The sequence below is a fragment of the Epinephelus fuscoguttatus genome, linkage group LG13 (genome assembly GCF_011397635.1).
Source record: "Epinephelus fuscoguttatus linkage group LG13, E.fuscoguttatus.final_Chr_v1".
Lineage (NCBI taxonomy): Eukaryota > Metazoa > Chordata > Actinopteri > Perciformes > Serranidae > Epinephelus > Epinephelus fuscoguttatus.
Genome location: NC_064764.1, coordinates 29,669,902 through 29,695,670, shown reverse-complemented (window position 1 = coordinate 29,695,670; position 25,769 = coordinate 29,669,902). Strand labels below are relative to the sequence as shown.

General features: G+C 41.3%; 1 protein-coding gene across 1 annotated transcript in view; it reads right to left on the bottom strand.

The window, feature by feature from the left end:
• Positions 1–25,769, bottom strand: part of impg2a (interphotoreceptor matrix proteoglycan 2a) — a gene marked incomplete at its 5' end in the record, with an annotated part of 79,501 nt that overhangs the window by 907 nt on the left and 52,825 nt on the right. The window lies entirely within an intron of this gene.

The following is a 25,769-nucleotide window of genomic DNA, read 5'->3' as shown; positions in this document are numbered from 1 at the left end:
ATGCTATTGTATGGTATGAGCTGGTGTGAGTCTGGTGTGTCCCCAGCAATCCCACTTTCCATTGGCAGAGGCCTTTTGACACTTTTCATTGTTCTTACTGTCTTCTTGTATACTTTATTCTAATAGTATCTGAGTTTCATATAGTATGTGCACCAACCCTATTGGTTGATTCTGCAAAACCCTGGTTCTGTGACAGCATTTTTTAAATTCTCACTTCCTACAGTATCTGCAGATGGCATCTTTGGTATGCAGGGCTGGGTATCATTAAAAAATGATGACACCAGTACCTTAAAATGATACTGACAACAGTAGAGTACTTAATTTGGTAGCTTTTTTTTGGCTTCTTCCTTCAATGTCCATCATGTGAATCATACCAAACATGTTGGTATCCTCATGGCACACTAGCACCTGTCAATGCTGTCAAATGCACCACTATTAGGCCCATTTCCACTGCAGGAACTTCGGGGTAAATTTACGGGGCCGGGGCCGTTGGTGCGGGTCTCCACCGCAGGAACCACCCCTGAAGGACAGAGTTCCGGAACTTTTACAGGGGCTAAACAAGTCCCTGCCTCGGAGTAGGTACTCAGAACGGCCCCAAGAAACTCCGGGCTGTGGCCTGGGGGTTACTTGGTGCTGATTGGATATACTCAAGACGGAATGTGACGTCAACAGAAAGCAACAAAATAGCCGGCATTTTTAAAACTCAGCAGACGAGGGTTAGCTCGTTCATAGCTTCCACCGCCACATAAACAAACTCAATAACTTGGATATCTTAGTTACAACATGATTTAGCGAGCAAAGCAGTTTTGTGTTGCTATGTGTGGTATTTATTCAGTTTTGGGAAATCACAATGTCTAGTGGCTGCAGCTGACAGGGACAGCTAACACTAGCAGCAAAGCTAACATCAGGACGTCATCTGTTAAAAGCCTCCCGTTGTCTAAAACGACATGAAACTACTCCAGTTAGCTCAATCATGTTGTAACTAAGACATCCGCTGGAAAAAATATTTTTTTCACGGGCCACTTTGTGCGTTAAGTGAGTTACTACAGACACCGCTAACAGCTAACAGCGTCCCTACGCCACTATGTTGCCCCGGTCAAAATGGTCGCGCAACGATTACATCACATCCAGAGCCCGGTAACTTTGCAGGAACCTTCCTCCTACTCCGCTCTCTCAGTGGAGACACGGCAGTTGAGAGGGCCGAGCGAGAGGACGTTCCTGTAGTAGTTCCTGCCCCCCAGATAATACCAGGAACTTCTTCAGTGGAAACAGGCCTTTTGACTTCACCACATGGTAGACTGTATGGGTTGTAGCTGCTGCAGTAGTGAACCTGTCATACATCGCATTAAATCAAAGTATGGTTGTGGTGATTGGCTGTGAGTAAAACCATACAAATAGTAAATACTAGCTGGTGCTGGGTTATTTCAATCAATACCTTATAGGTACCAAATATCATCACTCAGCCCTGATGGTACGATTAGGAGACTAAAACATATGGTTAAAGTTAGGGGAAAGATCATGGTCACAGCTAATAAAACACTGAACACTTATAAAATAAACTCTGGTGTTCTGCATAAAACTCAGGCGTGCTACTTGCCCATCCCCCGATCCCAACTTCCACAATCATCCTTCCTTACTTGTGACACAATAGGCAAAATATGTATGTTGTATATTGACACTGGACATACATCATGAAGTGCAGAGTCGTTCAACATGAGTGAGAGTAGAGTTTATACCTCACGTTAATTTAATTTACTTTATTGGCATGACAGATTTCTACTTTAATTCTCAACATTTATCGTGTCAAGAACCCTGAAATTGATAACCACTGGACCCCCATTTAATAAGATTTTGCTTCAGGGACCTCCAGCTGTAAGGATTTTGGTTGTTAGATATAATTAAGATCAAAATTCTGTGATTGCCATCTACAATTAAGGACATAACCGTGAAGGAAGTGAAACCTATGATCAGAACTGACTGCTTACTACCGACCTCAAGGATGCATCTGCACACACAACAGAGGGACATTAGAAACCTGAATGAGGTGTTTACATGCACATTTACCAGGTATATCCTGGAGTGCCCCAGCTAGTATATTCACCTAAAGACCTTGATAAACAATAGACCACACACTCACAAGAGGCAAGACACAAGGATGCAATCACACAGAGGGAAAAACGGGATGCTCAGAGAGGACGAGGCAGTAAACTGCAGACAACACGTAATGTGATAAGTGCTACAGATGTGCTTAAGTGAGGTAATAAAGTCTTATCCAGGTTTCTGAATCCATGACTCAGTATTTACACACACACAACCCCCAGGAAATTCCAAAAAACAAAGAAACTTAGGATAGTAGTGCGCCTGTAAACACTTGCACATGTATAATGGTTTGGAAATTTGAATTTAAATCAGGGTCGGGCCCAAAACTGCTGCTGTGGCTCGAGCTTGGGTCGGGCTTGGACAGAAACTGTGCGGGTTCATGTAGGGACGGACCTGATTGTTTTGGGCCTGATCAGAGCTCTAACACACACAAAGCCCATGTCTTGCATAGCTTTAATTTCCTAGATCCTAACAAAATCTCAATTTAAGCCTGATTGTCTAATTAAACCAAAGCAAAGTCATAAATACTAAAATAAGCTGGTTAAATTGGGAGGACCAACTTTTGGTCCCCAAAACACAGACAAGTCCCTGCAGTGGGCTTCCAGATTCAGGTCCCCCCAGTGCCAGATAAACACGAACACACACTTGAGTCAAGAGAACTTGAAGAGTAATTGGAACAGACATATAAGCTGTGTGTATCCAAAAAGCTATTAGTGTACAGAGGTTTGCTGCCATCATATTCCATGGAAACAATGTCTCTCATCATCCTATCTATAAATATATTCTCTGCCAACGACAAAAAAACACATTAACATCACGTGCGGTGCAGACCAGCTGACAAAAACATGGCATTTGGAGCCATGTGTCGCACATTCAGACATGACTCTGCGGTGCATCACAAACACATGGCAACAGCATTGCATCATGGGCTTCCTTTGAAGTTGAACTCATGGTATATTGTTGTTTACAGACAATGAGTCCAGTTTTGTATCTGTTTGTGTGCAAATGTTTGTGTGTCTCCCAGAGCCAGTTTTAATCCTGGTCAGCCAAAAATCCAAGCCAGAACTGGGCCTCAAGGACCACGAGTGTGTGTGCATTTGTGCAAGGCGCACACATGTCTGCTAGCACGTGCATGCGTTTTTGTGTGTGCACTCCAACATCTCCACCCTCCAATGCAGTCGATTATATCCCACATGTCTTCACACGAGACAGGAAATGATGTTGCGGGCCAGAGGAGGTGTGTCTCCCGAGGAAGTCCCTGAACAGATTGTTGCAGTGGAACCCCGGCATTCAACACGCCAGAACCCATTAAACGCAGATGAATCATAAAGTGCACTCTGTGAAAATGATAAAACAGTTTAGGGTGTAACGGGTTTGACCAAAACTGCTTTGCTGATGAGATTAGTTTGTCTATGGAGTCGGGGTGATGCTGTGATGAGAGGAAACATGGCAGATAAAGATGATCAAATATCGTTTTTTCATCAGGGACAATTTTCTGCTTTCGTTTAATCTTAATCTTCTCTATAAAGTGGTAGAAAGAACTTTACTGAAGTACATTTTTGAGGTACTTGTTCTTTACTTGAGTATTTCTGTTTGATGCTACTTTTATACTCCTACTCCACTACATTTCAGAAGGAAATACTGTCCTTTTACGTCACTACATTTACCTCACAGCTTTAGTTATTAGTTACTTTACAGCTTCAGATTTGACATAATAGGCTTATAAAATACAATGCATTGTTAAATATTAAAGCGGTGGTTCCCAACTTTTGGGGGTTCATGACCCCTCCAGATGTCTCCAAGAAACAGAGATTTCCACTTTATACTTCTCAGATGGTTTCATTTAAGTAACTGTTTGATTTCTAAAGTGGTAAAATTATCCCAATTTTTCACAAAAAAAATAGAAAAGCCTAAAAACTGAAACCAGATTTTTGGTTTTTCTTCTTTCCTCTCCTATTAATCATCTCATGACCTCTCAGATTTATCTAGCGACCCTTTAGAAGGGCCCGACCATTACACTAAGAGCCACTAAACTAAACTACCAAATCTTATAAAGTAGGTTAAACTGTCGCCGCCAGTATCCAGCTACAACAATAAAATGCTGCGTGCTTATAAACTGATGCGTCACTATTTTAAAGGGGAACACTACCTAAATTAAGAATTCCAATATGTTATTTCCATGGCCTCGGAAAGTTTAATCAACATGGGTTACTCTCTCTGAAAGCCAGAAACCAGAGAAGTCGGCTAAGTCTCAAACTTGTGATGTCACAGGGTGTAAATTTCAAAGCTGCTCCAAAGACACTGAATGGGAGCCTGGTTTGTTGGACCCACAGGATTTTTGCTTTCTTTATTAATACCCAGATGAGTTTTATTCTATCATAGTGTTCTCAGTTCTGAAACAGAAAATGTACCTCCCCTGGGTGCTCTCAGTGTCATGTAGAACATCTTTCCCATCAATGTCCATGAAGCAGCTCCAAACATTATACCCTTCAAAATCACAAATTTGAGTTCAGTCAGGACCACTTTAGCTAAAACTTTATTTCCATTTGCAGTATTATATTTGGCCATATGGCTTTGTTTGGGGGCCTCTCTGCCTTTCCTCGGGCCTACGCAGAAAGCCTAAAGTGGAGAGAGCAGACCTTTCTGCCCTTCCATGCTCAAATTAAGAAAGCCTGAGGTAAAGAGAGACAAACCTCCTTGCCCTTCCATGCGCCTACATGAAAAGCCTAAGGCAGGGAGAGCAGCAAAGACATCTCCCCCCACCCCCCCAGGAACAGAGCAACATCAGTGACAAAATGACACTGATAAGTCAGACACAGCATGAAAAGGAGGAGCTGGGGTGGTGATTAAACCAGTGGTTCTCAGCCTTTTTGGCCTGTGGCCATTTGTGATCCCAAGGTTTTCGGTGCAAAAATTAAAATGTGCAACTAAGTTGGAAATGTGATAAATAAGACAAGGTGCTTGAGCAAAAGCCTCTGCCGTTATTGCAATGACCCCAGGGCCAGCCTTTTGTGTTGTATCTTGACATAGAAGGGGTTGGCGAATACTCACGTGAGTCAACTCACATAACTAAGAAGAGGCTGGCATTTAGATTTAGGCAACAAAACTACCAAATTGGGATTAGAACAATATTGACTGACTAACAAGTGACTAACAACTTATGTGACAAAATAACTGTGACACAAACACCGGTCTCCTGCACCAAAGTCCTGCGCTTGTTGGACCCCTTAACCTAGGCAAATTTTTCCTTTTTAAACTTTGTCTGTTGCTCTGAGTATCTTAAGTAACGTTACTAACATGTTACTAGTAATGCGTTACAGTAATAATATTACTTTTCTTACGAGTAGTGTAACTAATTCCTAATGAAATTTCAGTGACAATATTACAATTACTCGTTACAACATTACTTTTGTTGTCACATTGCTACTGACTTGAAATACAACAATCACATCAGCTAACTCATTTTAGTAGTCATCGAGCTGTGCCTGCATGTCATAAAGCAGCAAGCTAACCGGAAATGCTTACCTTAGCAGCTGGAAATATTCCCACTACTTTGGTTTTGTCAGGTGTAAAGATGATAAGAACACTGTTGCTGCAGGTGGCCGTACTAAAACTCTTTCCACTGCAAAAATGGCCTGAAACACCTTGGCTACTACGACTGACAACACAACAACGTGAAGCTCCAGGAAATACACCCCACCAAAGGTGAGCCCTCCTCGGCCGCGGAGATTGGCTGTAGTGTTACACTGGCTAAACAACTTAAAGTGTATTTTAATCACGGACAGCTGCAGCTATAAAGACATACTGAAGGTTGTGGCTGGATGTGTTGTGGATGAAATGTTGCTCCATGAGTGACCCTCCATCTTTCGGGCGGAGCCTTGGAAAAATACCCGCCACAGGCAACTGAAGACCCCCAGGTAAATAGAAGCTATCTAGCCTTAGCTACACTTAACAGCTATCACCCTGACATTCACACAGAGGCACACATCTGAATTTTGGAGAGATATGCAATACCAGTTTTTGAGGTGTAACAGAGAAGTAATATAACGAGTAGTGTAACAAAATACTGTTGGCAGGGAATAATAAGTAAAGTTATATTATTACTTCTGAAAAGAGTTACGAGTAATGAGTAATACAGTACATTTTTAAAGTAATGAGTCCAACACTGCTCATGCAGATGCCAATTCAAATGGTGTATTTTGACGCCCTGGGAGTGAGATCAGGGTGTTTTACTTGTTACCAGATTGCTGCACTTCTTCACTCTTCGAAAATAAAGGAATACATGTGTGTGTTTTAATTACATTTTCTAATTTTGAATAACTGATCTAAGTATTAAAATACTAAATCTACAGTTTGTGTCAACACTTTCTGTCCTTCACGCCAGAAATAAATCCAAAGCTTTAAGGGGTTCAATTAAATATCTTTCTTTCTTGCTTTGTCTTTAATCAGTCGTCCTCTTTTTCTGGCTCTGGTGCCTTTTATCCTCCTCTTGCAACCACAAACCTTTTCTGGCTCTTCTGTCGTCTGTCTGGGTTTGTGAAGCTTGTGTAGGATAGAGGAGAATGGGTCAGGCACACTGTCCCCACTCTGCTTTTGTCATCACGGACTTGTCATTCCCTTCCTTTATTTTATTGCTTTTCAACACATCATCAGTGCCACCTGCCAACATGCGCCACGCAGTCGGAAAACTGTGTCAGGGATGGGTACAAAAAGGAAATGACACACTCACACATACGGTTATGTGCATGTCAGTTTCCGATCAGTCGATGATACTGAAGGAAACAATAAGTGTTTCTCCTGCTCATAATAAAGATTACAGCCACTACGCTCCCTGAAGAAGGATCACCTTTTCTCAGGTGGAAAAAAATACACAGAAATCTGAAAATGACATGATAAAATTTTAGGACTTTTTCTTTTGCATCCTCCTGGGTTTCTTTCTTCCAGTAGGTGCAGGCGATTGGAAAACGTTTGCTGCAGCGGCCAAGTGCAGAAAGGTCTTTCACAGCTCAGTCAATGTGTGCACGTCTCCTCACCAGGACTGGTTGTGATTTTGAGTATGGAAAAAGACAATAATTTAGATTTTTTTCCACTCACTTTTTCCAATCTGCTGATGCCATGAATGGAGCGGCTTATTAAATTACAGACTTCCATACCAGGTCGGAGCAGTTTAAGGACGAAAAATGTTGCAGACACATATTCATACTTTTCATACCCTGCTTCATGCCACACCATAGAAATCAAGGTCCTCTGTCATCACTGCATCACCACGTTTCTGCATTAAATCCTCTATACTGATACATTTATTGAAAGAATGCCTCTGAGTTTTGACTCTGCTCCGTTTTTGGAATTTTATTATGTGCCTGTCAGGACATGTGGTAGCGCAGTCTGGTTTTCCTGCCAGATAAACGAGCGCTGCTCTACATTCTGTCGCAAAGTGGAAAATATGATGTATGGAAATAATCTTCCAAATATTCACACAGTTTCTTAGAGGTCACAGACTCTTTTTAGTTTCACTTATGCATCCACTATGTGCACATACAACCCAGTCGCCAGGATAAGTGTTGGCATTTTATGTTCAAACTACATATATGTTATATTTGTACGTTATTATGCAGCAAATAAATTTAGTCTTTACATTTCTTTACAACAACACTGAAGCACAAAAACACTTGCTTATGGTTAAGAAAAGATCCTGTTTAGGCCTTAAATTCCTGCTTTTGGTAACCCAGTCTCATTCCAAAGTCGTCAAAATCTGGCACTTGGGCAGTGACTTGTGGCGCCAGACCCTGCCGAAAAAAGGGTAGGTGGGAAGGGTGGTGGATGCGTCCCAAAAAAAAAACGACTTTCACCCGGGAGAGCAGTGTTCGCGTCCTGTAAGATTATAAAGCCAAACCCTGTTCTTTTTTCCTAAACCCAACTACGTGTGTTAGGTGTTGAAGGTAAGAAAAAGTCAATTTGCGTTGTTGTACGAACATAGTGCGTTTATTTTGAAAGACACTGAATGTAAATGGTAAATTTCCTGTGAAAATGGAGGGTAGAACTTGACATGGTGTCCCAGAACATCAACAACCAACGCACCCAGGGTACCTTGCATGTCGTATCTGGACGCATTGAAGGTTCATGATTAAACGTCTATATGTGACGAGGTCAGAGTGAGAATGTGTTTCTTTTGGTGGCGCAATCCTGGCCGGAAATGCAGCAATGTCTCGTTTAAAAAAAAAAATCTTCTTGTGGTACTATCCTGGCAGGAAACACAGCAGTTGTCATTAGAAACAACTGCTTTTCATAGCACTTATCGACTGGAAACAAAGCAATGACTCCGTAAAAAACAAACACTTTTTTGTGGCACTATCCTGGCAGGGAATGTAGCAATGTCTCAGTGGGAGCAACCACTTTTAGTGGCACCATCCCTGGTGGAAACACAGCCATGGGTAGCTAAAACACACCCACTTTTAGAGCCTAAAAAGCTGCTGGGAATACAGCAATGACTCGGTTTTGTTGTTGGCCACGAACAGTGGTCTGCGGCTTGGCAGCTATCTCACATCATTGTCACGCAAGTCACCAACTCTCCCATCCACCCCTTGATGACAAAGTTAGATCTAATACCATGTCACTTTAGAAATGTTGATATGATATGTAGGCTGTGAAATGTTAAAATATAATGTATCCATGGTTTGCAAAAACGTAGAAAGCCAACATTTTCTTCTGGCAGCTGGGCTGGCACACACATTTTCTTTTTCATGTGTAGATAACAGCAGATCACTCTGTCATGTTGCTGATATTAATATTAAGTCATAAATTTCAATATCCCAGCAGTACCTGGATCCACCCTGAGGATGACTTCATCGCTGATTACTGTAACAGTTGTTGTGCACATTGTTAAAAGCTGACATACTCCAACAAGGAGCAGGTGAACGACATATGTGCATTTTTCCTCATCTGCTGATTTGTATCTGAAGATTTTTAGAAAGTCCTCCATAACAGACAAGTCTTTACACCACAGGCTAGTGACCAGTAATTCCTCTGTGAAAACGAGCCCCACAACTACAATACAATGGCGTTTGATAGGCAGGTCGGTGTTATTGCCAACTGCCATGTGGCAATCAGCAAATCTTTCTTTTTGGAAAGCCCGAGGGGACAGCAGTGTTGTGGATGATGAAGCAGAAGGATTTAAGGGGACTAGAGGACAGAGAGAAGAGACAAATATAATTCATCCACTCTAAATTCGTCTCAGAGAGCAGAGAAGAGAGACCAAAAAGCTCAATGTGGTTCTCATTTTGTGTGCCTGTCTTTGTGTATAAGTGTGTGTGTGCTCCCTATGCCCGTGCAAGTGGCGTACTTTATGTATGTGAGTGCGCTCGATGGGATGGATCCTCCATCTGAAAGATAAATAACCACATTACATGGAAGGATCAGGCGTGCAGCTTAGAGTTGACAGCAGATAGGATACTCGACAAATCCACAGGCATTAAGTAAGAATCTGGGTCTGATTCGCCGATACAAAAACACACAGATGGCTGCATCATCACTTTTTAGACACTTTCTGCTCTGCTACTGCACCTTTCTATCACTCTGAATAGTCCTAACAACCCGGCAATACATGCTCTCAATCTTTATTTTTAAAGGAAAAGTTCAACATTTTGGAAAATACGCATTCATTTTGCTGCTATAAGCTGAAAGGATGATGCCACTCTCATGTCTACACATTAAAGCTGCTATAATTAATTTAAAAAATACTGACGAAGGATCACATGGCTGCTTGTATTTGAAAGGAGTTTCTTGGAGTCCCAAACTCACAGAGCAGTATTGCCCAACTCTGCAGTTCCTTTCAGCTCTATGGAACTTTATAGTGAGTTTCAGCTGAGTGTTTTGGTGTAACAGCTCTAAAAACCCACTGTTCCCCACCTGCTAAGCCTCAAACAACAGGCAGATAACGTTAGCATCTTGCAGGTGAGCACAGTTGAGTATCTAGCATCTAAAGACCCAAAACAGGAAACCAAACAGAGCTCAAAGACTGTAAAGACTAACATTTTTCAGGTGAAGTAAAGTTACATAGTTTAGGCAAGTAAAGTTTCTAAGGTTAAGGCCCTGACGCACCAAGTTCACATTCGGCTGTCAGTCAGTGTTGGGCCATCTTTGAGCACCTGTCGCCCTAGTCTTAGAAGCCCATCAGTGAATGAAACAAACAGTTGGAGTCAGCAGGGAGTGAGTTCAAGACAATCTTGTTACATAAGCTAAGATTTTTTTTTCTTTAGCCATTTAGCTCTTCAGCAGAAACATTTCATGATGGTGTGTGTTATTGTTCACTGGCGTTGAATGACGGTTACAGACTGCTGCCGTATGCTGGTATGGAGAGTTTGTTCCTCTCACACAGGCGCAGAACATACATGTTGGTTGGTGTTTATAGGCAATTTTTTGGACAAGACACAGGCAACATGAGGGGACAGTCAGGTTTCATTGCCACTAGTTCCATGATGTCACTTTGGTGTGTCTGGGCCTTAGAGTTCAGGCAAGTAAAGTTACATAGGTTAGGTTTAAGAAGTAAAGTAACGTAGGTAAGGTTTAGGAAAGTACATTTACATAGGTTAGGTTTAGGAAAGTAAAGTTACGCATAGGTTAGGTTTAGGAAAGTAAATTTACATAAGTTAGGTTTAGGAAAGTAAAGTTACGCATAGGTTAGGTTTAGGAAAGTAAAGTTATGTATAGGTAAGGTTAAGAAAAGTAAAGTTATGTATAGGTTAGGTTTAGGAAAGTAAAGTTACGTATAGGTTAAGTTTAGGAAAGTAAAGTTATGTATAGGTTAGGTTTAGGAAAGTAAAGTTAAGTATAGCTTAGGTTTAGAAAAGTAAAGTTACGCATAGGTTAGGTTTAGGAAAGTAAAGTTACGTATAGGTTTAGGAAAGTAAATTTCCATATAGATTAGGTTTAGGAAAGTAAAGTTACGTATAGGTTTAGGAAAGTAAATTTACATATAGATTAGGTTTAGGAAAGTAAAGTTACATATAGATTAGGTTTAGGAAAGTAAAGTTACGTAGGTTAGGTTTAGGAAGTAAAGTTACGTATAGGTTTAGGAAAGTAAATTTACATATAGATTAGGTTTAGGAAAGTAAAGTTACATATAGATTAGGTTTAGGAAAGTAAAGTTACGTAGGTTAGGTTTAGGAAGTAAAGTTACGTAGCTTAGGTTTAGGATGTAAAGTTAGGTAGGTTAGGTTATGTAGAAGAAATATGGTTTCATATGGTTTCGAACATCTGGGGGAAAGTCCTGTGTTGTTTGACCTATTCACCATCCTAGCCTGCCTCCATACACGGACTTTCGCTCTTCATACTACTTCATTCTTTACTCCCATCAGCGCATTGGTCACGTGATCGCAGCCTTTCTGACTATGTGGGTTACACTAGTTACTGGCTCATGATTACGTGAGTTATATATATATGTTCGAACAGCAAATGAGAAGAGCTTGCACACAGACATACAGTAAGAGTGGTATCAATCAATAAACTATTCCTTCAACCCAAAGTTTACTCTGGCTAAGGCAGAAAAATATTTCTGCTCTGTGAATAAAAGGAAAACTATGCATGATGACAAAGCAAACATATCTTAAGGCTCAATGAGGTGTGTTAATAACCACTCAACCATCATATATTACAATACGTCTTGCATTCTCCACCACTTCACCACTCTGTCAAGCATCCAAATGCAAAACACAGACCAGTCAAACAGAGAAGAGGGTGCATCCCTGACAATAGTTAAAACAGCAAAACTTTACGTAACACATTTATGACCAAAGTCACAAAGCAGATGCACATCATGCTAAAGTCATTTTCAGGCCCTGACACAATGAAAACCGCTTACCTCTGCTTCATTTCAAGTTTAAAAAAATCCAGCATCATATTCAGTTTTAAGGTTGAGACATATTTCTGAAATAATGTTTTATGGTGGAACACTGGAGAGCTATTTGAGTGCAGCCTTGTAATGTACATGATGGGTGCTGAAGAATGGGTCAGTGTGCGCACAGCCGAGCAAACACAGGAGGCATTCAGAAGCCAAGAGATAAATTGTTTAGATGTGTTTGTACACAGCGCCCCATTCCTTACCTGCACTTCATCGTTCATGTTATTGTGAAAGTTAACACTGCACTTTTTGTCTCCAGAAATAAAGCAAACACTGCGAACTGACGTTAGCGCAGCAGCTACAGTATCTGTCGTCTCACCCAGGAAAAAAAATTTTGGATGAAGAAGCAGTGGCAAAATGTAAGTTTAATGTGTTTTTAATGTTTTCTTTCGATCACAGTGACATATCGCCCCATGCTAAGATCTGTCACGACAATGGGAAAATAAATTATTAGAAAGAGGTTCAGCAAGAGACAGAAAGAAAAGAAGGACCTCTGATTGAAGTGAATTTGTTTTCCTGGCTTGGTAATATGATTGTACTAAAGCCTTCTTTGGTCTCGGCTCCGTCTTTGTTCCTCTGGGTGATTAAGACAAATAAACCACGGGATCAAACTAAGACAGGCTCTGGAAGACAGAAGACAGGAGAGATTTGGACATATTTAGCACAGCCCGGCTCAGTAGGTGAAAGCAAACGGGATGCCAGTGCGCTGGACTGTGGAAAATAATCACCCACTCCACATCACATCATTTCACACTTACCGAACAGAATACAAACGCCACAGTTTACAGAAAGTGATGTAACAGACTGAAAATAAGCACTTTCTTGAGAAACTTATTGCTCCTTCTTTCCATTTTTCTAACCCTTCATTTATCTGTGAGGTAGAAAAAAAGGGCTCTTCCACTGAAAAAATAAACATGAGCGAATCAACATGTGACACATCATGAAGTAAGAGGCACCGTATGGATACATAGCAGTCCTTGTGCGACCTCACAGGAGATACATGTAACTCTCCACAGGTGTCTGTGTAGGGTTTCACCTATTCATCTTTATGTCAAACAGTGGGAAGGTTGGAGAGCTGGTAACTGCATCGCACGCTGGCACAATGTTTATAAAATGATAGATGGAGGGAACGAAAGAAGAAGAGACGGAAAGAACTATATAAGCCATATAAAACATATTAAGAGACTCAGTGCCCAGTGGGAAACAGAAGAAGTAAAGACAGAGGCACATTGCCATGTAGACGGCCTAAAATATGAAGAAGAAAAAGAATCAGATACTAAAATTAGTTCATCTTTGTTAAAAAAAAAATCAGGATGTCTCTCTGAACAAGAATAGAGTTTATTAAGAATGTCTTAACACCACAAACAGTGTTCATGGCCCTGCTACACATTAAACCATCAATAGAAGGTAGTAGAAGTAGCACTCCAGTAATACCACAGTGCAGAAATAATCTGTTACAAGTAAAAGTACTTCATTCAGAATTTTACATAAGTAAAAGTACATAAAATTTACTTACATCACTAAAAGTAGAAGTACTAATTATGCAGAATGGCCCATTTCAGAATAATGTATATTACAGCATATTATTGGATCATAATTGACCCTTTGCTAAGTCCCACCCCTGGACACAGACTGGCCAATCATAGCGTAGCATCAGGCCAACTCAAACCAGGGATCCGACAACAACACAGCTGTGCTCCATTGACTCTAATGCAGTCATTTCAGATTTCCTTCATTTTCAGGCTGGTTTTGTGGATTTGGAGCTAAATGTTGTGCCTGGGGCACGTCGTGTATTAATGATACTCGTTACCTGGAGAGGTTGGAAAAAGATATACGTTTCTTCTCTGTTCCAAAACCAAAATCAAACCCTGAAATGTGTAGGGTTAGCTAGCTAGCTACTGAAGATATAGCCTACTGAATGTATACACATGCTGCTTTTGCTTTTTAATGATTATAACAGTGAAACAAAGAGCGACCCTGCTGTACAGGAACCAGTGAAGGGAAGCAGGGAAACTTTGCTGATATTCAACCAGCTGTGTGTCATTGCATTGTGCGCAGATGAACAGTGTTTGGCTCCGCCCCTGTGCCACTGCTAGCGCCCATACCTCCCCGGCCATCCAGCGTGGAGGTAGCAAAGTTTCCCTTCATATTCATTGTCTTCTGTGGCGATCAGCAGTGATGTGGTGGTTCACAATGCAGAACTGAAACTTCACCCATGTGCCAAGCATGTAGGAGAACGAGGAAAACTTTTGCTGATGCAAAAACGCAAGAATGCAAATGGCCCTATCTAAAGCCAGTGTTTGATTTGTCCATTCTGGGCTACTGTAGAAACAACATGGCAGACTCCATGGAGGAGAACGTGTTCCATATGTAGATAAATGGCTCATTTTGATGTAACAAAAACACAGTAAGTCTTATGTTTTAGGGGAATATAAACTAATATAAACAAAGTTATGAATATTAAATACCCTTTCTGCCAATATATCGCCCTAAAGCCTGCACACTGGACCTTTGAGTACAGTACTTGGCTAAAATGACAAAGATAAGTGGGATTTGTTCACAGTCCCCATCTGACACTCAGCACACACTGGATGCAGACTGAGATCTGGATATGATGAGCCCAATCAGCACGGACACATGCTGCATATTGTTTAAGTTAAAGAGGAATGCTTACGAGCAGCATGTGAAATGAATCTAAAGGACAGCTGATGATCAGCCAATAAAGCAAAAACGTTACTTAAAGCAGCACTCCTGTTGCTGAGGGACATCCTCGAACTGACAGGGTAACTCATGAGCCAGTGGTCTGCGGTTGTTTACTATGTTTTCAATCTCCCCTAATGACAAAAACACTCCATTCTCATCCACATGGACTCACATGGAGAGCGGATTTTCTGCTCTGTAGGGGAGGATTACAAAGAATACAAGCTGGGGAAGGATTGGCTTTGACACAAAGGCAGACTTGGTGTATTTGGAAAATATTCAACATAACTTATCAGCACCGCTCTGCGGCTTCAAGAGCAGCAACTAATCCACAGTGCAAAGATGTGAAGGATTACAGACTATTTTTACAGCAGACAGTTTGGAGAGGCTTTGCTAACTCTTAGGTAAGGACCTTTAAAGGCAAAGGACTAAAAATCAGAGCTATGCAGTGTAAACCCAGAGCTGAGGGCAATGAAACCTAAATTATTATTAATTATTTGGTCCATAGTAACAAATGATTTTGCATGTTTCGGCCCATTAACTGCTGTTTTACTTTCCACTTTCCGAAGTGCACCATGAGGTTTTTTTAATTGATTTTCCTAACTTCAAGGCGGTCGTTGGTTTCAGTTTGTTTCAACTTGCAGAGACTTTCAATTTGCTCGAGATGTAACCAATCAAAAAGAACATTTGTTACCTTCACAGCAATTCTCTGTCCAAGTTATGACTGAGTGTAAATTCACTTGTTTGCAGAAGGGTGTTTTTTGAAAATGTTTCTTGTTGGTGCACTCCAAGTGGAGTCAGCTGCTGAACAAAAACCTTATACATATACAGCAAAATTCAAATTATTTAATTTACAACATCCATATTACCATAAGAAAAAAATAGAGAGAATTCTATTTGGATCTGACAGTGATGTAACAGCAGGTGCTCCTGGTGTTTAAAGTTTAAAGTTTAAAAGCCTTTACACTGGTGGTGACATGACTAAACACTAGACCAAAACATATCGACCACACACAAGTCTTCCTCAGCATGTGCCCACCGTGTCAGGGCCCCCCTTTGGCCTTCATCTACTAAATGTCACTCAAAAAGACAAATACTGACCAGGAAGAGACTCAAAATGACCACAAAGAAAGATTAAACTGCAAAGAGACACAAAAAGACTAGAATGAAACACAAAACAACTACAAAAGGATGCAAAAGAGCTGCAAAACAACTACAATTAGGTGCAGGCTGCAAAGAGACACAAAGAGACTCACAACAACTATGAAGAAGTCAAAACAACCACAAAGACGCATTTAATGACAACAAAGAGACACAAAACGACCACAAGAGGCACAAAACAACTACAAAAAGATGCAAAACAGCTGCAAAGAGACACAAACAGACTCATGACAACTATGAAAAGGGGAAAAACAACCACAAAATACAATATGACGACAAAGAGATGCAATACAGCTACAAAAATGAGCAAAGCAACCACAAAGAGACACAAAATGACTAATGATAAAAAGAGCAAAACAACCACAAAGACACATTAAATGACTACAAAGAGACACAAAACAACCACAACAAGCACAAAACAACCACAAAGAGATGCAAAACAGCTGTGAAGGCACACAGAGAGACTCACAACAACAATGAAAATGGGAAAAACAAAGAAACACAATATGACTACAGAGATATAAACAATTACAAGGAGATGCAAAATGACAACAAGAGGCACAAAACAACTACAAAAGAACACAAAACAGCTGCAAAAAGACACAAAGGAGAATAAGAAAAGCTACAAAAAGGGGAAAAACAACCACAAAGACACACAATATGACTACAAAGAGATGCAAAACAACTACAAAGAGATGCAAAACGACCACAAGTGGCACAAAACAACTACAACAAGATGTAAACAGCTGTAAAGAGACACTAAGAGACTCAAGACAACTATGAAATGGGGGAAAACAACCACGAAGACACACAACATGACTACAAGCAGACGTAAAGCAACAACAAAGAGATGCAAAACGACCACAGGTGGCACAAAACAACTACCAAAAGATGCAAACAGCTGCAAAGAAACACTAAGAGACTGAAGACAACTACGAAAAGGGGGAAAACAACCACAAAGACACACAATATGACTACAAAGAGGCACAACACAACTACAAAGAGATGAAATACGACTGCAAAAATGGGCAAAGCAACCACAAAGAGACACAAAATGACCACAAAGAGACATAACACCTCAAACAGATGCATAACAGCAACAAAAAGATGCAAAACAACAACAAAAAAGAGGCAAAACAACAATAAAATCTGTATCTTGCTCCTATGTAAGTGGTGCTGGGGCCCTCTGCATGTCTGTGTCCGGGAGCCCACTGGCTCAGAATCCGCCGATGCACCTCAGGGTCAAAACATCACACACAGAGACAAGTGACGAAAAGTACAAGCATCATTCGCATATGTAATCCACATTAACTTCTTGTTTGCCTTGCGGGTTTCTTATGAACACAGTCACAAGCACAGACATCATCCATCGTCAAGAGGAAAGAAACACAAGTAAAAGCCATCAGAAATTCCTGGAATGAACTCTAACTTCACCTTAACGTGCACAAACACTTCCAGCAGCGAGCTGAAAAGTGAAAGCATACACACCTGAGAGGCTGTTACAGTAAATGGACTCAGCAAAGGGCTGCAATGAACTGCAGATAACCTGACTGCAATGTGCAGCATGTGGGAGATATTCTCCATGGCAGCAGTCGGGGCCAGCTCTGTAATGACCATGCTAATGCCTGATTGCGTTTAATTTGATACAAATGAGCACATTATCCAGCAATTTACCAGGAGCGATTATTACATAATACCTCACTTCATTAACAGACCGGGTATTGTGACTGGCATTTCACATGAAACACAAGGGTCCTCTCTTTCTCTGTGTCTCTCAGGAGACAGTATATGCTCTCAGCTGTGGAGAGGAGATGTGCTGCTGGTGTAATAAACCATGATTCCCCCAAAGACTGCTGAAAGATTTCTGACAGAAACAGGCCAGCACCTAATTGGGCCTGGAGAAGAGCGAAGTTCTAACTCTCAACTCTTTTTTTTAACATTATCCATCCCTGCGTTTCCCATTAAAATAGTTTCCAGCCACTGAAAAGAGGATTTGAAACAGCCAGCCTCAGGTAGTACCTGCTGGAGTGTTTGCCAGACAGTCGGGCTGAACTCTAGACTCTGGTTCTGGTGTTGGACTCTTTCCAATAACCTTCAACCTCTCAGCTGTAAGTCTGAATCTAAACCATCTATTTATTCCTCCTTTTAATCCAAAACACACACACACACATCACTTTGTGTACAATAGGTCTGTGTTTCGGATAATCAGTGGTAATTGTTTAAAAATTAGAAAGATAACTGAGCTATTGTATCATGTTTTCTCCACGCAAGGCTGCACATAACAGTAAGTGAGACTAAAACAGAGAGCCATATGGACAATGTGTTCTGTGTGAAATAAGACATTTTACAGAAGGAGAAATGTACACCAAAATAGTTCCACCTGTGGAGGCACGTGATTTTTATCCAGCTGGAAAACTTGTGTCTGTCTGAGGAGAATTTAGCTCAGAGGATCATCTTGTTTACAAATTTCAGTCAAGGGAATAGTGATGCAAAGATACACTATGTTGGAAACAATCAATAATAAGTTGAAAGGTATATATCATCAACAATAATCTGGCCATGAAATGAAGCCCTTTGCCAGATCTTACTCCTCACCTTCCAGGCCATCAACAACCAAGCAACAACTCTTGCACATCCACACCCCCACCCGCACTCTCAGATCTTCCTCAGATGCTGAATATTTATTTATTATGTTATTCTGTTTTACTATTCATGTATTTATTTTATGTTACCTTATTCCTTACCTCGTTAACTTTTTTAATCTGCTGTCATTTTCTCTGTCTTTGCCTGTAAGGTGACCTTGAGTGTCACGAAAGACGCCTATTAGAGAGGGGCTTTCATGGATTTTTCCTCGCATGTGTGATAAAGTCTGCATGTAGGGCAGGAAGAAGAAAGATGGGTAGGACATGGGTCAAACAAACACAGGACTTTTATCATTAAAAAAGCTCATAAAATCATTACTGCTAAGGGCTAAAGGAATACAAGGCTCAATAGAGCTTTGACTCTCAGTCAGCCTGGCTACAGTGCTGAAAAGAAACCTGGGGTTGTTCTTATTGTCTTCTATTAGAGCTGAGTAATAGTTTGCTCTGGCATTGCGGAGGCCCCTCTTATACGTTTTGAGACTGTCTGCCCCTAGTTAGGCTGATGTAGGCCTAGTCTGCCGGAGGACCCTCTGTAATACATCGGGCACCTTCTCTCCTTCTCTCTCTCTCTCTCTCTCTCTCTCTCTCTCGTCCTATTACTGCATCTTGCTAACTCGGCCATTGTGGATGTCACTAACTCGGCTTCTTCTCCGGAGCCTTTGTGCTCCACCGTCTCTCAGATTAACTCGTATTGCAGCGGTGCCTGGATAGTGTGACGTGTGTGGTTGTGCTGCTGCCGTGGTGCTGCCAGTTGCCTCCTGCTGCTGCTGCTGCTGCCATCATTAGTCATACTTCTACTGTTATTATACATATATGATTATTGTCACTCATGTATACTATCAGATATTAATATATACTTTCAACATATTGTACCACAGTAGCCAGAACTATAATTATAATATTATTACTTTCATTAATGTTGTTGTAAGCTACTGTCATTACCGTCTGTCCTGCATCTCTCTCTGTCTCTGTCTCTGTCTCTCTTTCTTACTGTCTCATTGTGTCATACGGATTACTGTTAATGTATTATGTTGATCTGTTCTGTACGACATCTATTGCACGTCTGTCCGTCCTGGAAGAGGGATCCCTCCTCAGTTGCTCTTCCTTAGGTTTCTACCATTTTTTTTCCCCCGTTAAAAGGTTTTTTGGGGGGAGTTTTTGCTTATCCACTGTGAGGGTCCAAAGGACAGAGATGTCGTATGCTCTAAAGCCCTCTGAGGCAAATTGTGATTTGTGATATTGGGCTTTATAAATAAAATTGATTGACTGATTGAGGACTTTGACAAAGGGGACCAGGGTTCAAGTCCCATGTAAAAGTCCTGTGTTTGTTTGAGCCATTTACTACCCGTCTTTCTTCTTCCTGTCCTACATGGGTCAAACAAACACAGGACTTTGACAAAGGGGACTAGGGTTCAAGTCCCATGTAAAACCACCAACAACCAATGTTTACGTCCAACAATAACACTTTCTTAACCAAACCCTAACCCTAATTTTGGTGCCTAAAAAAGTGAAAGCCTAACCAACTGACAATGGCCATTGAATGAGTTGATGGCATCCCAATTGGGTGCACCTTGAGTTTTTGGTTTTCATATGTATGTGTGTACAATTAGGCCTACGTTCCTCTGGGTTCATGCTATATAGTGATGCTAGGATGCTATATATTTGTCAGAATTCCCAACTTGGAATTACAACAATCAAGCTGATATTTGCTCATAATTATTATACAATATGGCGTGAATGTGACATTTGGCAGTCTTAGAGGTGCTGTATATAACTCAGTTTGTAAAAACCTTGTGACTAGCCTGACACTAATTTTAAGTCAAGTTCAGACCAATAATTCATGAGGAGAAAACTGTTTTAGAACGTTGCAGAGAAAAGTTGCAGGAGGGTGAACTGGTCGAATTGAGCTCGACTTAAGCCAGCTGATGGTGTCACCTGCAGTTCAGCTGGTCAAATCGCCTGTGGCTGGTTTTAGAACGTAAAGTTCGTCACCTGTTTCTACAGTCAATCGGTTTGTATTGAAGTCCACTGGTCAAGTCAAAATGGCCACAGATGGTGTGTTTGTTTGCTGCAGCAGGTGCTCCATCCCCACCGAACCCTCTGTTTCAGTGTCGGACAGTGGGTCACTGCTGCTGCTTACTGATACAGACACACATTCTCATTGACTGATTAATTAGCGCTGCTTACTTATATTATTGTGGCATATTGATTATGAATACAGTCCATCTGATGCTCGTTTTATGTTTTTCCTGTTTCATCATCACTACAAATGCAGCTGTAGCCAGTATCTCACTATCACTATCCTCATTCATATTTTAAGAAGCTACAAATTATATTAAGCCACAAAATATGTCTGAAAAGCTGCACATCAGAACAGAAGTACAGAGAGTTGTTGCATAGAGATGATACATGGTCACATCTAGTTGCATTGGTGTGAACCGGCAGGTTTTTATAACATTGCAGAATGGAGCATTGCAAGTAGTTTCCTGTTTCAACTCATCTCGTCGTGAATCTTTGGTCTGAACTGGGCATTAAACTACATTTAAACCATGACTGACTGAGAAACCGACAATTTAAACCATACAACATACTCAGCTACACATCCATTCAAAACTTCATGAACCTTTTTGAAAGCTCTGAAGAAGGATGACGAATCTCAAACTGAATACATGTAGATTAAATGAATGGTTTTAGAACGTTTTATGTCTTTTTGAAAATCTATGTGCTGTATGTTTTAAATATAAACCATAAAGCTTAATTCATGGACATGAACATGTATTTCTGAGCTGTGCTTTATTGCTTTGATTCCAGCCTTTGACGTACGTCTGGACAATGACTGCTGAGGCCATGGAAGGAGAGAAGTGCAAAGACATCCAGGTCTAATTGTGAGCAGGTGATCAGCAGGGAAACGGTGGACAATTTGGAAAAACGGCCCCCGCTTCCAAATGCCATAGTCACCCTGACTGGCCCGTCTCCCTCACAGGCCTTTTTAATTTTCCATAACATTCCTTAATCCACCTGGCCGACTCTGCACACACCATACCCAGACACATGCAAACATACACACACACAGATGCACATACTTACACATTCGTAGATGGATGTGTGTGGGCAGCTTTCACTGATGCATGCTGCACGCACACCACAGCGTATGTCAACAAACAACGAAGAATGATCCACAATAATCAGAGAGTGAAGGACACACAGAGGTTTAAGTTACATACACACACATAGATGCATTGTGTTACACTACGCATGATACAACATTCAAGACTGGTTGTTTATCTACGGTTGACAGGTTGGTGTGTAAGCCACAATCTCTTGATTATACACACTGGTTAAAGCCTTGGAAGACTTGTTTGGGCAAAGGACCATCTGGTTTCCATATGTCTGTCAGAAACAACTCTTACTATTGGCTGCAAACCAAAAAATATCAGCATTGCTAAGCTCAGCAGTTGGCTCAGGGCTCGTCGCTTCCTGAAGAGAACAGAGAGCCCTCTGATCTATTAAAAACCCAACATGAAGATGGATGCCTCATGAAAGTGCTGTCGCACCCAAGACTTCATTTAAAACGAGTGCAGCTGAGCTTAAAAAAAAAATCATGTTTTGCACCACACAGCTAACTCCACGTGCATACATCCCATATCCTATCAAACAGACAACTGGAAAATAATCAGTTGTCATTGCCACTCATTATAGTTTGTCACTTGGGCTGAAGCCCAGGCATTACTGAAATGATGTCGGGGGAGCCTTCTGTGTTGACGCAGAAGGGGTCAGTGGTAAAGTTAAGGCATCAAAACTACTTGGTTATGGTTAGGAAACGACTGCAAATGTCACTGAAAAAACACCCAGCTTTGAATGGCACAAACATAGCTGAGAAGGCAGTGGTGTGTCACTATGAAAACACCTGGCTTTGAGTGACACAAACGCAGCTGGAAAGGCAGCAATGTGTCCCTACAAAATACCCGGCTTTAAGTGGCACAAATGCAGCTGGAAAGACAGCAGTGTGTCACTACAAAATACCAAACTTTGAGAGGCACAAAAGCGCCCGGAAAGGCAGTGGTGTGTTGCTACAAAACACGTGGCTTTGAGTGGCACAAACACAGCTGGAAAGGCAGTGGTTTCTCACTACAAAACATCTAGCTTTAAGTGGCACAAAAGCGGCAGGAACGGCAATGGTGTATCTCTCTACAAAACCGTCATCTTTGAGTGGCACAAATGTGGCTGTAAAAGCAACAGTGTAATGCTAAAAACACTCAGCTTTGAGTGGCACAAACTTGGCTAGAAAGGCAGCCAAGTGTTGCAACAAAACACCAAGCACTGATTGGCACAAATGCAGGTGGAAAGGCAGCAGTGTGCCACTAAAAAACCACCTGGCATTAAGTGGCGCAAAAGCTGCAACCGATTTTGTTGTTTGGTGATCTTCTGGCTCAAAGTCCAGTGTGTGTTGGACCCATCCACCTCCACTCCCACCTACCCTGAACAGACTGTCACTTATCATTATTATGACACACGCTGTGAGTGAGAAAAGGCTGGTACATTAGATATGAAGCTACAACCAGCAAGCGGTTAGCATAGCTTAGCATACAGACTATAAACAAGAGGAAACTGCTTGCCTTGGTCTTTTAAAAGGTAACATAATCTACCTACCTTCACCTGTAGTGCTCCCTGACACTAAATAACACATTAAAGCTTGTTTGTTAAGTCTGTACAAAAAACTAAGTGTAAAAATGGCACGCTGTGGTTTTCTGGGGGATTTTGTGAGGTTATTTGTTATGTCCTGGAGTCTTCTCTGGTTCTCTGGCAAACCAGGAAGTCACTGCACCTAGCCAAGAAAGTCTGACACATAATTCCCAATAAAACCACAACATGTCATTTTTACCCTTATGTAGGTGTTTCTGTTAACTTAGTTTAAAAACATGTTAGACTATTTCTTTAAAGAAGTAAAAATAACACTGAGCCTTCATGGTGCGATAATCTGAACTGTTGAAAACAAATGAAACTGTTCAAAAGAATAATTGAAATCCAGTAATTGTCAGAGGCTCAGATTAGTTGAGGTACATGCTTTGGATCGTATGAGGGTTCCCTCTGATCCTTTGAGGTTTAGCCAGATCTGTCTGTCCTCAAAGTTATCAGGACGGAGATGTCACATCACTCAGCCAGTTGGACTTGAACACAGCGAGGAATGTGCCAGGCTACAATATCCATTTAGATTTTTTAAGCCAGTGTAGAAAAATAAAGTAAATGGAGAGGTTAAGATGAGAATGGGAGGTGGAATTAGAGGGGAATCAGTTTAGGCAGAGTGGAAATAAAACATGGAGATCCGAGAGGAGGAGAAAGCTAAGTGGATCAAGAGATTCTTTAAAAGGAGTGTTGTTATCACAGATGATTTAAAACATCCTCTCCTGCTGAACCCAGAATGTTGTTTCTGCTTTGGATTCGTCGGTAAGACACAATTGCCCCCTCACAGCACCATGTATCTAAAATATTATTGCTGTCGACCGCAGATATGATGAGAAAGACCTCAACGGGAGGGCCAAGCAAAACAACGCTGGCGACTGAAACACAGCAGGGCTGATAGAGAAACAGAAACAGTTCTGTCTGCACTGCAAGAGACATCAAATCAGATTACTGGTGTCCGTCAGATGGAAGTCTTAATGTCTTCCCCGTTTATAGTATGTTAAAGGAAGTGTTCTACAGTTTGGGAAATATACATCGAGAATTTGTTGAGGAGGTCGATGCCACTCTCATGTGTGTACTGTAAATATGAAGCTGGAATCAGCAGACAGGTAGCATAATGACTGGAAACAGAGGGAAACAGCTAGCCTAGCTCTATCTAAAGGCAACAAAATCCAGCCACCAGCGCCTGTAAAGCTCATTGATTAACATGTTATATCTCGTTTATTTAATCTGTACAAAAGCCAAAGTGTAAAAACAAAAAGTAATGGCTCTAGCAGAGACTAGGTGCGGAACTATATCTTGGCAGGGAGCAGTGACTTCCTGTCAAAGCCAGAAGAAAATGTTGGCAAAACACTGATACATTGCATTTGTGCATTTCATACATATCATATAAATGTCTCTAAAGGCACTATATGAGCTGACTGTGTCGTCAGAAGGTGGAGAGGATGGTAGATGGCATGGCAACTGTAGGCAAGATGCCTGCCAAGGTGCATACCACTGCAATCCACCGTCCAAGACCAACAAGGGAGTTATCACTGTGTCTTCCAGTGGCTTTTAGCCATCAAACAAGGTTGTTTTTTAACAACCTATCACTGTGTTTCCAGCTGGGATAGTGTCACAGAAAGCAGTTGTTTTTCACAGAGACATAGCTACGTTTCCGGCCAGGATGGGGCTACAAAAAGTGTTGGGTTTTTTTGTTTTTTTTTACCAAGACGAGGATGGTTGTCCTGTAGATCGCCACCAGCAGGAGAGATCTTTGGAAACATGGACTCCCAGGAATTTAAAAGTCTGCACTCTTTCCACACGTACGCCATTGATGCAGAGGGGGCAGGTCTGTGTCACGCTTCCTCCTGAAGTCCAGTATCATCTCCTTTGTTTTTGTAGTGTTCAGTGTAAGGTTATTCACTGAGCACAACTCAGACACTCTCTGTACCTCGTCCTTGTACGCAGACTCATCCCAGATTCGTTCAGCCAGGACCGTGAAAAGCAGTTGTTTTTACTGAGACATCACTGCATTTCCTGCCAGGTTACTGCCACAAAGACTAGTTGTTGTTTTTTTTTACCAAGACATTGCTACATTCCCATCAGGATAATGCCTCCAAAAGCAGTTGTTTTTTACTTAGATACTAGTCCATAACCATTGGTAGCTTTGTCACCTTCTACCTATGCCAATCCTCAATGCCTATGTGCAGTTTCACATAGATTGGCCACATCAGTGAGCAGAAAAATGTGGGACAGACAGAATGACTGACAGAATGACACACTTACAGTTTGTACATTATTATGTACAGCATACCATACCATGACTTAGTCATACCGAAAATTAGAAAAAAACAATAACATTCAGCCACAGGGGGAGCCACAGCGATCGGTCGCATTTTAGCCATTTTTAAGCATTTTTCTGTTGTTATAGCGCCACCCAGTTGCCAATTAGAGTTAAATTTCTCCAGTCACCTTGAGGCGTCCTGTTCTATATATCTACCAAGTTTAGTAAAAATCGATATGGCATCCTCCCATGACCCTCTACCACTGTGCCAAATTTCACATGGATTGAGCAAGTCAGTGAGGAGAAAAACGTGGAACAGACACAC